This window comes from Sebastes umbrosus, chromosome 20 (genome assembly GCF_015220745.1).
Source record: "Sebastes umbrosus isolate fSebUmb1 chromosome 20, fSebUmb1.pri, whole genome shotgun sequence".
Taxonomy (NCBI): Eukaryota; Metazoa; Chordata; class Actinopteri; order Perciformes; family Sebastidae; genus Sebastes; species Sebastes umbrosus.
In genome coordinates this window covers 3280592-3291227 of record NC_051288.1, presented here as the reverse complement: position 1 = coordinate 3291227, position 10636 = coordinate 3280592, and the positions used below count along the sequence as shown (strand labels likewise).

Below are 10636 nucleotides of genomic sequence, written 5' to 3'. Positions count from 1 at the left end.
AAATTTTTTTTTTTTCCTTTTTATGCTTTGCAAAATCATCTCGCGGGCCGGATTAAACCCGTTCGCGGGCCTGATCCGGCCCGCGGCCCTGATCCGGCCCGCGGGCCGTACGTTTGACACCCCTGCTCTACATACACATGAACGAGCATCGGTCAAAACAGTGAGGCGACACACGTCAGCTAAAAGCACAATATCACTCTATATTTCAGCTGCTTGGCAGTAATGTTAGCTGACCAGACGAAGGTCTCTCCATGAATCAATGCTGATCCTAGTGTTGGCTTTTCCTGCCTCAGCCTCCCGACCGCGGCCGGAGGGAACGGGGGAGACACCGGAGTTTTGGTTGGAGACGATAACGTTTCTCTCTGCGGAGCCCCGTCACTTCACAAGACTCGGGAAACCTCTGTTGGTCTGGAGGAGCTGCAGCATTTATTTCTGCACAAACGTCCACTGTACATTCACTAGATATTCTCAGAGCTAAACTAACTCTTCTAGCAGTGTGCAGTGTGCGCGCATGCACGCGAGAGTGGAGCGAGTGAGAACGAGCGCGGTGTGTGAGTGAAGGCAAGCAGGCAGAGGAGCAGAGGAGCAGAGCAGCAGAGACTCCGGCCCTGGAGACCAAAGCTACGGTCTCCCCTGTGTCTTCTGACCGTGGCTGGGGGGCTGGAGCAGGAAGAGTTGACACTTTTTTTGCAAGACGGGCTTCACTAGATATAACTTTGCGGTTTTGGTTCTTCTGTGTTGTTTGTGTTGGAACAGCGTAGCCACACGTGAGCGTGCATTGGACACCGACCTGAAATGATTCATAAGAGTGTAAGTGTAAGAAGTTACAAACAGTACCTTAAGGTAAAAGTACAAAAGTATTAGCATCAAAATATAATTAAAGTACAAAAGTACTCATTATGAAGAATTGCCCATTTCACGTTACATTATTGAATTATGATTATTGATGCATTCATGGGTAGCTTACATCACTTTAATATTGCAGCTGGTAAAGGCGGAGCTAGTTTGAACGACTTTATATACTGCTGGAACACTTGTGAATGTACCCCAGGGATCAATGAGGTTTTATCTTTTGTAGGGTTTTCAAAGTTATTGCAATAATAACGCAATTTCTGCGCAAAATTTTGGCGAAGAAAAACTGTCATGGCCATATATTTAAAAGGGACCTCTGATCTCCAGATATGTGAATGTAAATGGGTTCTATGGGTACCCACGAGTCTCCCCTTTACACACATGCCCACTTTATGATAATCACATGCAGTTTGGGGCAAGTCATAGTTTGCCATGTTATGATTTGAGCATACTTTTTATGCTAAATGCAGTACCTGTATATATTTGTCATTTTTTTGTGTTCCAATAATACATTTATACATACATTTGCCTAATGCAGCATATTTGCCAACCCTCATGTTGATAAGAGTATTAAATACTTGATAAATCTCATTTTAAGGTACATTTTGAACAGATAAAAAAATGTGCAATGTAATTTTCAAACTAATTTGCAAGTTATAACTAGCTCTCTTACGTCCATGAATAGGATGCCAGACTATTCAGCTTTTAGCTTTTTGGAATCTCTGCTGGTTGCCTTACAACTCCCGGCCAAGAAATATTCCTGCACATAACCCCCTGGAAAACTGGAAATTGTAATTTTTACTCTTCCCATCTTACTCTTGGAAGGAAAGTGAATAAGCTTGTTTCCAAACATGCAGAAATATTCCTTTAAATTATTCAGTTTGGATACAGTATGTAGGAGAGAGTGGGGTGATTTGAGCCTGTGGGGAAGTTGAGCCACCCCTTGTTTCTAGACCATAGACAAAATTGTTCGTGTGACCACACATTTTTGAAGAGTCATCCATTTTCCTGACCCTGTGATGGAGAGAGGCCCATATGACCAGTGGTGAGCACATTTAGGTTAAAAAAACATCTTTTTGAAGTTAAAGGGGTTTTTTTACGTTCAAGGAGTCATAATTCTTGTGTCTGAACAATTACAGACAAGTTTGAAAAAAATGTGACACAGTTAGTGCTTTAGGAAGTTACAATATGATGCTATACTGTTAGCATGATGTTAGCTCTAAACTGCTGCATGTTACAAGTTTGTTAAATTGGCCGTGGTGGGGTTATTTGAGGTAAAAGCCATTTATAATTATAAATAATTACCTCCGCCAAGGCTGAAGGCCTAGGAAGGAGATTATGTTTTCATCGGCGTTGGTTTGTCCGTTTGGAGGATTTTTGAGGGGTGGGGTGTGGCACAATGAACAATCCATTCGATTTTGGTGGTGATCCGAATCATAATCTGGCCTCTGGATTTTTTTTTAATAACTCTGTTCCTCATTAACACCACAGGCTTTAAGACATGCGCAGTGTAACTGAGAACGCCTTCATGACGGCTCACGTTTTAGGGGTGCCTCACCATCTGTCATAGCCTAATCCTGAAGCAACCTCTCTGGGAAGAACCACTGCCTTTAGTTCTTTGATAATCTCACGTCAGTGATGGACAGGTAGGATTGATAGACCAGGCGTAGCGATATGGGTGAATTTATCCTCTCCGTAGGCTCAATTTACCCCTCATCAGGGGCAAGTTGAGCCAAAAGAGCACTTTTTTTTGGAAGGTCATATTTTTAAAACTGTTTATTTTAGATCCAAAGAGATCATTCCTAAGGACGCACCATATCCTGAAATATATGTACATGTTTTAGTTGGAGACATTACTGTCATTCCCTCACTTTAAAGATGCCTCAAGTAAAAACTGGCCCGACTAACCCCACTCTCCCCTAATGATATTGTGCGTCGCTAATAGAACGTGTATGTCAAGGAATGCATCTACGTATGCTCTAAACTGCATTATAGGCACCTTAATTCAACTAGGGAAAGTACTGACTTGAACCACGCTGAAGGATGTACAGCCAGAAATGAGATGTGCTAAATATGTCAAAGAGCAACACCTCATAAGACCGCTTCATTTGCCATCTCATTATTATTCCCATGACTGGCACATAGATTTAATAATGATGATTTTTTCTTTAATTTTTCAATTATTTTTCTTGCCCAGAGACATGATTCTATTATCTTGTTTTTTTTGGAGATAATAAAGGACACAACCCCCTTTGATTAATTAATTACTTCATCGGCATGCAGCAATCTGCAAATTAATTCATATATCTTTATTGCATTCAGATTGTATTCAGCCCAGGGAAGACCTGACTTGAACCACATCGGAAGCTGGCTATATCCCAAATCACATACTTTTTCTTTTTTACTTTTAGTACATACTGCAACTGCCCTTACAAAGTACTTACTGCTGCATTCAGTATGAATACAATTGGGACGTACTTCTTCGTCATAACATTGCGCCTTGAACTTTGACCCTCTTTCTCATTATATCTTCTATGCAGAGGATTGTGGGACAGAATAGCCAGAAAACAATGCTGGCTTGCATACTGCAAAATCTAGTAGGACATCCTGGTATTTTTTACATACAGCATTTGACATGTGTTGATTACTAACTATTGGGACATACAAATCTTTTTCTGGCATACTAAGTAGTATGGCAGTGTGGGTATTGGAACGCACAGCCTGTCTCCTACAAAATTACTTTCCCACATAACTAAGCTGTATTCTCAATTACGTTTCTAGGGACACTTATTTTCTTTTGGATTACGGTCACATTTTTAAACGTGTTATTAACATTGTAAATTGTAACAAAACAAAACAACAGCGCCAACAAAACTGCTTGGTTATGTTTAGGAAAGAAAACTAGCAACCCGTTCTCATTCCAACTCGTCACATTCTGCCGCTTTGTCACGCTCCTCTTTCGCGTCACGCTCCTTCGCGTCACGCTCCTTCGTGTTACTTTAGGTTTATGTAACAAAACCACTATAGTTAGGTTTAGGGTAAAACTACATGGTTGGGCTTAAGACTACTACATTTGTAAGAGTTAAAATCAAACTAAACGTTGTGAACAAGGGACTCGTAACGAGCAGCTGATTGTAACGCGAAAGTGAAACTTAACACACAAGACACCAGCAGCGGTCTCCTGGATGAAAGCCTTGTGTTTGTTGGACGCATCCACCACCACTTCCAACCGCCCTTAGTGTGTGTTTTCGCTCTTTAAACTACGTCACCACAGTCATTACCGGCGCACTTTCACTGACCGTTTACTGGGTTTACATTGTAGTTAATGGAAAGTCTGGTGCATCACTTAATGGTGCTAAAGGGTGCCTTGTGCGGCCCTGACAAAGCCTCTGTATTTGATGTCCTGGGAATGAGAGCGGGCTGAAACTACTTGGTTAGGTTTAGTAAAAACATCATGGTTTGTCTTAAAATAAGTGTGTTTGTTACGTTATTTAAATTACGGACGTAAATTAAAAGTCAACGCAGACTTTTGGTTTCACACAGGACAGGAACAGCAGCCTCCTGGGTGGAAGTCCTGTGTTGACCCACTCGTCGAACCCCGACCTCCTCCCTACGCGAACTATGATTAGAAACTAGGGCTGTCAATCGATTAAAATATTAATCGTATGATTGTCCATAGTTAATTGCGATTATTTAATCACACATTTTTATCCGTATATCCGTATATTTAATACTCTCATCAACATGGGAGTGGGCAAATATGCTGCTTTATGAAAATGTATGTATATATTTATTACTGTAATTCAATTAACGACACAAAACAATGACAGATATTGTCCAAAAACCCTCACAGGTACTGCATTTAGCATAAAAAATATGCTCAAATCATAGCATGGCAAACTGCAGCCCAACAGGCAACAACAGCTGTCAGTGTGTCAGTGTGCTGACTTGACTATGACTTGCCCCAAAACTGCCTGTGATTATCATAAAGTGGGCATGTCTGTAAAGGGGAGACTCGTGGGTACCCATAGAACCCATTTTCATTCACATATCTTGAGGTCAGAGGTCAAGGGACGCCTTTGAAAATGGACAACCTTCGCGATAACCTATGGTTGGTACCAATGGACTCCTCAGGTTTTCTAGTTTCATATGATACCAGGAGTTTCACTCAAGCTTTTAAACTGAGCTCGCTACAGTTCCGTTAATGCATTAAAGAAATTAATGGCGTTAAAACAAATTTGAGTAATATTCAACATGACCACTTTCCCTCTCATAGTCTCATCTCAAAGTTACTGTGATTGATATATAGTACATTTTTGCGAGATTAATAAAGGCTGCTGGGAAATTGAGGTATGGTATGTATGACATATTGTAAGTTCTATAATTAGACAATTTGTGTATATGGAATTGAGTGAATTGTTTATTTACAGTCTGTCTAGTGGGAATAAATCTTATGTGAGCAGATGGAGTCACTGAATGAATGAATTTGCATCTGACCCACTTCCATTTGATTTGAATAAACTCAAGGGGAGTTGTAATATGCAGATACAGTTGTATAGAAGTGAGCCGGGAGAAGACATAGAGTGGTGTGATAAAGATTTTTAACTAAAGACAGGGGGGATGCCCAATACTGATGAATCGGGTGATATACATATATATATATATATATATATATACACCCCCCCCCACACACACACACACACACACATGATAGTGCTGCATAGTGTTGTACAAAGTGTCGGGGAGTAGTGACGCACTGCTACTAGTTGATTACATTTCCCAGTAGATTTTGGGTGGCATGGCTATTTTCAAAATGTCATGTCATGTCTCCAGTTGCCTGCTATTTCCATTAAGAAGCATGGCAGTGCTTTTTATTTTTTATTTTCTCTTGCAGGAAAAAAAAAAAGCTTAGAAATGAGTCTGTGGTTTCACTACAAGTTGCATATTCATCATTAATTCAAGAGAGAGAATCAATCAAAGAGGCTGGTTTGAGGGTGTGGAGCAGAGAGATACGGTGCCGTTAAGCTACTTATGCTACAACGACAGCCTAGTGTTACTGCAGCTTAACAACTTCCCATGAGAAGTAGAAATGTTTTAAAGTAGCTTCCCAAATACTGTTATGCACACAAGCAGTACTCGTAGTAGTTGTGAGAAGCTTGAAAAAAAAAGAGATCTTGAGAGAGCGGTTTAAACTGGTTACCGTCTCACCTCCACACACTTGGTTCCAACCCTGGGTAAGGCGGGCGTGCTTGTCAGAGCGTCGGTTTTCGGAAAGTTGTCAGACACAGCCCCGACACAATTAAGACGTCCGAAAGCTGTGCTTCGTCTTTTCAATCCAGTCATTGGAAGCCGCAAATAGGAGCTGATCATAGGGAATCAGCCTGTGATCCAACCTACGTACATAGAGGGAAAAAAAATGTGGTTCAGCATTTTGAATTAAAACTATGAGGTGTTGTGGAATTTCTGATGGAATTTTCTATCAATTCCTCTCTCCTTGGTCGGGAGGTCAGAGTGTCTCTCAGAGTGTCCCCCTGTTGACATTATTGGGTTGGATTCCTGTCTAGGGGCACCACCGTTATCTGTACAGCTGTGTATGTAGTAGGGACCATAGAGCCAGTCGCTGGGGCAACCAGGGTCAGAGATGCCAGAGGAACCGCGTAAGTCAAAACATGATAAGGGTAAATCACTGAGCACCAGGGAGAACAAGCAGAGTTGTGAGGCGTTCACGGAGAGAACACATCAATGGAGAAGACATCAACAGCTCCGGGGCCTCTTCCTTCCTGTTGACTGAGTTAACCTGAGTATCAGAAATTCCACAACAAAGGGGCGTCACGAACAGGATTCCAACACAATAATGTCAACAGAGGGACACTGTGAGAGACACTCTGACCTCCCGACCAAGGAGAGAGGAATTGATAGAAAATTCCATCACATGAGGGAATGACAACAATAGATGTATTTTCCACTGTTCGTGTCCCGTGCGTCACGTTACGATCAGCTGTTTGTTCGTGTCCCGTGTTCACAACGTTCAGTGTCATTTTCACTGGACGTTTTAAGCCCAATATGTAGTTCTTTCCTAAACCAAACTATAGTGATTTTGTTGCCTAAACTTAAAGTGACGCCAAGGGGAACTATAGTGATTTTGATGCTCAAAATAAAAATGACGCGACTCCAAGGGGCGTGGGGGACGATTCGAAGGCAGTTTGCCATTTTTGTAAGTGTGATGTACGAGCACATCATGCCAATCTGGTTCAACATGCTAGCACTGAAAAACATAATAGAAACGCAGCACTGTTCTCTTTCATGACGTTTACCGACATTGGACTCAGGGTCTTTGCAACGAAATGCAAAAACAAAATTAAAGCTGCAAGCAGCGATGAACGGGCCCTCACACCTTCCGGCATGTCGGGGGTACTGGCAGGATGCCGACTGACGCGGAACATGTTACATCTGTCTGCCGAATTTCATACATGTAGGTGAAACCGGAGCGAGGGGCTCAATTTTTCCAACTTTCTAGGGGGCGCTAGCGAGCCATTTTGCAACACCCACTTCAGAGACCCTTAAAATATATATTTTTTTACTGCGTCTGATTGTGTGCCAAGTTTAACAACTGTTTGAGCATGTCAAGGCCCTCAAAAAGGCGATTCATTTTTGTGAAAAAGAAAAAGAATAAGAATTCCTACAGTTTCAATAGTGCCTTCGCTGGCCCGACGTTGTCGGTGCTCGGGCCCTAATTAAAAGTTCAACTTCTTTAAGTTTAGTTGACAAGAAAAATGTAAAGTTACAAGCTAAAAATCAATGTAAAAATGCCATGAAAAGTGTGCAATCCAAAATAAATTCATACATATATATGAAGTGATCAAGTGGCCGCCTCTCTCTCTCATATTGTGGTAGATTGTTTGACACAAAGACTATGTGTACAGCTCTGCAAAAACTCCTGGAGAGACGCCTGGTTCATCTGAAGCAGTTATACATAATGTAGGAGGATAAACTGGGTTTTGGTGTGAAAGTGCCATAACAATATCAGTGAAACCAAAGACGCCGCAGATGCAATTCACATCTAATCTGATACTGCCAGGCAATCTTGTTAACTATGCTCTCTAAATGCTATAATGATTTAAGTTTGAATTCCATGTGTGTGTTTGTGTGCGTGTGGGTGTGTTTGGGCAATCCAAAAATAGCTGTGCCTACCTTTCTGAATGCACACAGGAAGTGATAACTGCTTTTTTTTTGCTATTTTTACATGCTGTTTCCAAAGAGAACATGCTCTGCAAACAGTAGGGAGAGTGTGTGTGTGTGTGTGTGTGTGTGTGTGTGTGTGTGTGTGTGCGTGCGTGCGTGCGCGTGTGCGTGTGTGCGTGTGTGTGCGTGCGTGCGTGCGTGCGTGTGTGTGCGTGTGTGTGTGTGTGTGTGTTTGGAGGATTTACAACCACAGTATTAATAGCCTGTTCTGTGTCTCCCTGATAGATATGACTGAGCTGTGCTGTGCTGGAAGAGGAAGAAAGGACAGGAAGAACCTGTTGGAGACGACAAACACTAGCAGACCCTGAACTCCTCATCACCACAACTGAGAGAGAGGATGCAGATGGAAGATGCTTTTGAATTTTGCAGTTATGTGTGGACCAGCAGGAACTGAACGGCAAGCCGGCTGCTGCTGCTGTCTGGGACTGCGTACAAAGTAGACACCTTCATGTCTGTATTTATTTGTCACTCCCGGAACTTCCTGTGGTGTGAGGAGAAAGATTGGCTTCTTACATTACACAAAACTGAGACTTTAACTTTTCTGCTTTCTCGTATGTTTATGGTGCTTTCTGTGACAACAGGCAACAGGGGAGTAACGCTGACACACAAGTGGGGGTAAAGGCAACATTATAGAGTCATCAATGGTTTGATTTACAAATTATATCGTAATGTCAGTCAAGCTGAAGTGGAAAAAAAAAAAAAAAAATTCTGGCATGTGATATTCAATGACAGATGAATATGCTTTAGCTGTAGCCATAAGACTGATTTTGGAGGACTTCTGGAATGTTTATATTTTAACGGTAAGGCTGTGTTCAGACAGAGAACAGCCCTGCAAGAAAAAAACAACTCGTTAAGGTGTATAAATAGCACAACATTTCAAGGGCATTTCGCGTGTCATAACATATTATAGGCTTTTCGCATGCTATTTAAACGCCACGAGCTTAACGTTGTTAAACAGATTTTCACGTGTCATTTGACGCCACAACGTTGCCATGAAATGGTCGCGGTTATGTTTAAGCAACAAAACTACGGCAATTGCCGCAGTTCACTTAGTTGGGTTTAGGAAAACATCATGGTTAGGCTTAAATGTAAACAACATAATATAAGTACTGAAAAAACTTAAAAATAACTCACAGTTTTGGACACGAACACCAGTTTCCTAGTTGAAAATCCTGTATTTGTTGGACCCATGGTTGGGCTTAAAAAAAGTACGTAAATACACAAGTAAACAACATAACATAAATACGGAAAACATATTAAAAAACGTCATGAACGTAAAATCAAAATAACTCAACACTTTGGGACATGAACACCAGTCTCGTGGTTGAAAGGCCTGTATTTGTTAGACCCATCCACCTCCCGTCCGATCCACCATAACCAGCCTCTCTCACTTTTTTATTCTACGTCACTAGCTCTGAGCGTAGCATATTCATACAAATTTGTTTGCATTGCACTGTTTCTCAAACTGAACTTTTCTGGTTTGCATCATCTGGTACTTCAAGCAACGTGCCACACATGCCAACACAGTGCTGTTTTCGGTCTGAACACCCAGTTAGCCTGACGATATTATGTATTTTTCTTGTTGTCAACAAATCCCATGAAAAGTCCAAAACCAACAGTGAATGGATCCCACTAACAAGTGTTACCCGTGTTGCCAAAGCCTGATATGTCTTCCCTCGGTGCTATAGACCTCAATCATTGTCTAACAAGAGACTACAGCCACGCTAGCAGGTATGAAGGCTGTAGCTTTGAGCTAAATGCTAATCTCAGCAAGCTAACACGCTCACTATGACGAGGCTAACATGCTTACCAGGTAGAATTTTTGATGTCATGCCATTGTTTCGTCGGTCCACTATTCCAAAAACCCCAATAGTCCAAAAAATGTCCCAACAGCCCGTTATCCCGAACAGAAGCACATGGCTAATTATTATAAAAAATTACATCATCGGATCTGACCGGTAACAATAATTTTTTTTTCCTACCATGGCATAAGGCATGACCCGCCCTACTCTGTCTCTTGTTTTCTCTGATATTCTTGACCTACACCTAACTTCTCATGCCTAAACCTAACCAACAAGTTCAACCAATGAAGGCATTCATGGCAACAAGACCGGGAAGGTGAAATGATGTCATTCTGCATGTTAATTAGCCATGTGCTTCTGTTTGTTGGAACAATGGGCTGTCGGAACAATGGGCTGTCCCCCTAATTTTTAACATGTTCTTCATCTTAGTTTAGCATGTTAGCATGCTAACATAACCTGATTAGCACTAAACCATGATATTTGATCATAAACAAAGTGTTGGACAAGTTACGATTTCGACCTGGTGAAGTTTTTATAATTCACCCTAAGGGGGACATGTGCCAAAATTCATTGAAATCCATTTAATACTTTCAATCTGGACCAAAAAAGGTGGACCACCTCACCGACCAACATTGCCATCCCAATAGCCACACCCCTAGCATGGCTACAAACTATTACAAACACATCAGTGAGCTACACGGTTGCATCGGCTTACCTTCATTACCAGTACCATTGGCGCT

At 41.6% G+C, this 10636-nt stretch overlaps 1 protein-coding gene across 1 annotated transcript in view; it reads left to right on the top strand.

The window, feature by feature from the left end:
• LOC119479899 (urotensin-2 receptor) overlaps positions 1 to 10369 on the top strand; it is an 80235-nt gene extending 69866 nt beyond the window's left edge. Inside the window, exon 4 of the mRNA XM_037755879.1 lies at positions 8320 to 10369. The gene's annotated coding sequence lies outside the window, so the exon portion shown is untranslated. The remainder of the gene's footprint in view (positions 1 to 8319) is intronic.
• The last annotated feature ends 267 nt before the right edge of the window (positions 10370 to 10636 follow it).